Here is a 4,143-nt window from a genome sequence, read left to right as displayed (position 1 = left end):
TGGCGTTGTTCATCTTTTAAGAGTGTTTTAAATGTGTGTTTCCCAATCAGCCCGTTACCGGATTTTGTGGCAGGTTGTGACCACAGTGCGGTCATTCGTGCTTTGCCTAAGGATTTCGGCTGGACATGTCTGCTCACCAATTTGCGACGCCACTTTGGCCCATTTGTCATCTTGAATCTGCTGAACTGTTGGACCAGGGAAGAACGCAAGGAATTGCAGAAACTTCCAAGAACGCAGGAAACGCCATTTCCGACGATCAAATTTTTGAAATTTCCCGAGGGAGGTTATGTTTTTCACTACAGCAATGTCAATAAGACAACGGCACGATAGTCACTGATCTTGGTATCCAGGTGAAGGCCACGTTCATGCCAAAGACGATGGATGCGTCAATCTTCCGAAGAACACACATGTTTTACCGAGTCTGGATGTTACTTCGTCGTCAATCATTGCATTTTGAGAGAGGACACCTCCAAGGTAGCGGAACTTATCTACAACTTTGAGTGCTGTGTCATCAATGGTAAAAGATGGGTGTCCCTACTCATGTACCTACATGTTCCTACTCATCCCTGCATGTCCCCACATGTCCCGATTCATCCCTACATGTCCATACATATCCCAACTCATCCCTACATAAAAAAAGGAATCTGCCACCCTGATGTGAATAACTCATGCTAACAACCGTGGACATGAGATCTTCAAAGGGAAGCAAATGTCATTAATGACTCCACTCCAAATAGGGTTCAAGTAGCTCAGGTGAGGGGTTCAAGGTTATTCAAGGGAGGCGTAAAGCACACCTCTCTCTATAAGGGATCGTTTCTCTGTATGCAATTTTAACACGGGGACTGAAAATTCGTTTCTAGGCTTCAGGGCGAAATCGGCTACAAATTTCAGAAGTAAATGCTTTGTATTTAGAGTTAATGTGTTCCAAATTTCTCCAACGTCCATTTCCGCATTCTTGAGTTTTATGAAGAAAACCCTCGAATCCCCGTTGGAGTCTGTCCATCCATCCGTCCAAAATGTGTTGGCGCTCATATCTCAAAGGCTATCCATTGAAACTAGCTGAAACTTGGAATATACATTGACCAATAGATCTAGCTAAAGGCTTTCGAAACAAATTCAAAATACGTGCTCATTAAGGGGGTCTCCGAGCAGGGGGGTGGAGGGGTTGACCCCCCAAAATAGGTATTTGCTCTCTTCTCCGAAACTGCACACACAATTTTGATGAAACTTGGCCAAAAGCTTCATATCTGATGCCTAACGAAGGTGTATTGAGCGCATTCAAATCTGCGCTCATTGTGGAGGTCCACGGGTGTTTTTGACCCCTACCCAAAATAGGTATTTGCTTTCCTCTCCAAAACTACACACATGATTTCAATAAAACTTGATCACAACCCTCATCACCCATGATGTACCAAAGTATGTTCATGGCATTAAATATATCAAGGTCTGAGGGAGTTTGTGGGGGGTTTGAGTGACTGTTGCTCCTGATCCAGGTGAGCTTCAGGTCCCATGGTCCTATTTTTGCTTCGCTCATAGGGGCAATCCCCAAAAAGTTGGAAATATAAAAATTTGGACTCTGGTAGTATTTCTTGGGAAAAATGTCAGGGGCATAGAAAAGGCCACTTTATATGGGATGTGCCATGTGGAAAACTATAGAAAAGAAGGGACATTCCATAGCTTGTAGAAAATGCTAAACAATAGAAAACTAGATGGTATTCATAGAATACTTACACTGCACAGTCTTGAGAAGGACTTGGTGCAAGCCAACTCTTCTGTTTTTTAAGGGGTTTTTTATCCAAGATGTACCACGTGACCAATGACGTCATAATTATCATTAGAACAATTCTACAGGAGGAGCCGCTGATATTCTGAAAATTTCGTGTTCATCGGACTAACAGTTGCAGAGGAATTTTTTTTTTCATACTCATCAGATCAAGCGTTGTACTTGTCGAATTATAACGTCATAATGGAGGCACCTATGACATCATCATTAACATATCTTATTCCCCATTGGGTGTACTTGACAATGAGCCATGTTTCAAACTTTTCCATTAAGCGGTTTGGGAGATATAGAGGTGTAACGTTTTTCCAAGATGGCATCCATACCACGTGACCTATGACGCCATAATTATCAGCAAAAAAAACTGCAGGCAGAGGTGCACTGACGGCAAAATTTCATGTCAATCGGACCAACGGTTGCCGAGAAAATGAATTGTTTAAATGCAGACACGGCACACGGGACATGTACGGCACACGGCACACGTACCAACCGATTGCTTAACCCTGCTTTTCGCTACATGAGCGCAGGGTAGCTAGATGGTATTCATAGAATACTTACCCTGCGCAGTCAACTTGTTGCAAGCCAACTCATCTGTTTTTGAACATTTTTTTTCTTTGATCCAATATGGCTGCCAGACTACGTGAGCGATGACATCATACATTTATATTCTCTAATGTAATAGTTATATAGATCATGCTCAATACATTTAAAACTGATCAGTATGAGCATTGTCCGTGTCGAATTATGACATCATAATTATGGCACCAATGACGTCATCGTTAACAACACCGATTCTCCATATGGAGTTCTTTACAATGAGCCATGTTTCAATATTTTCCAGGCAGCCGTTTTGGAGATATAGAGGTGCAACATTTTTCGGTTTTTCCAAGATGGCGCCTGTAGCACATGACCAATGACGTCATTATTATCATTAAAATATTCTTCATGAGGAGGCGTTCCTATGGTTACAATTTCATGTCCATCAGACCAACAGTTGCTGAAAAAAAATATTCACAATGATCGGATAAGTGTTGTACTTGTCGAATTATGACGTCATAACGGAGACAACGATCACATCATCATTAACATATCTTATTCCCCGTGGGGAGTGTTGGTAAATAATCAGATCTACAACAGTGTCTCGGAAGGTGAGTTTAATCAGAATCGAACTCCAGCAATATCTAAAAGAGAATTGGCAATCATAGGATCAATATATGGCAAACATATAAGCAAGAAAGAGTATCACATTCAAGCACGCAAGCAAGCGATACGCAAAGTAGTTCCTTTACCATTCTAAGCATACACGTGGATAAAGCATGATAAATGTCTCAGGACTGTGCTTCACACTTCGGAGCCAAGTTCCTATAGTGGCCAAGTAGTGGTCAGTAGTGGTAATGGCACCTGGGTCGCAACTTGGATACAATTTCACCACATTTCTCCCTGGGTTTAAAACCTCGCTCGCAAGCCGGTTAGCATCAAGCGTATAACTACGATTAGCAGCTGATTACATAGGAGTACCCAGAATCCTGCATCACATCACGACCAGCCAAAACGATCAGGGCAACAGACCTCTCGTCCCGTGCACGTTAGGTATACATCGGGGCCCTCGGTGGCAGCGTCTAGATCGACACCGTCAGGATTGTTCTCTGTCTCCGGAGACGGGAGTGGCACAATTAGATCAGGCGGCTCGGGCGAGCGAGAGGGTGGAATCGAAGGCGAATTCCCCAACACCTGGTTCCCCGAGCAGAGCTCAGCCCCAACGAGCTCCCTGCAGGGCGCGAGTTGACGGACCGACACAGTTGACTCTCGTCCATCTGGCAGCTGGACCCGAGCGTGATCAGGACTAGTTTGGAGGATATGAACCTTGTCAATGAGCGGGTCATATTTACTCGTGTGCACCGCCCGTTTGAGAAAAGCCGGACCAGGCTGGGCAAGCCACCCAGGCAGAGGGCGAACAGAACCCGTGTGACGCGGGTAGCAAAATAAACAATCGTGAGGAATTTCATTCATAGCGGTGCATAGGAGCGAACGGATCGAGTGTAGGGCCCCATGCACCATCCCTGTCCATTGGTCCGGTTGCAGGCCATGAGCCTTGAGGCCCAAAGAGATGGCCCTCCATATTGTGCCATGAAAGCGCTCCACGCAACCGTTAGCGTGTGGACTGTACGGGGTGGTATAGCTAGACGCGATGTTACGCTGCAACAGAAATGCCCTCATGTCCTGCGACAAGAACACCGCGCCTCTGTCGGTGTGCACATATCCCGGATTCCCGAACATTGAGAACAGATAGTGCAAACATCGGATAACCGTAGCCGCGGACATATCGCTGCACGGGAAGGCGAAAGGGAATCTGGAATACTCGT

This window comes from Myxine glutinosa, chromosome 4, assembly GCF_964187855.1.
Source record: "Myxine glutinosa chromosome 4, kmMyxGlut1.1, whole genome shotgun sequence".
In the NCBI taxonomy this organism is placed as follows: Eukaryota; Metazoa; Chordata; class Myxini; order Myxiniformes; family Myxinidae; genus Myxine; species Myxine glutinosa.
Note: the sequence above shows the minus strand (reverse complement) of the source record.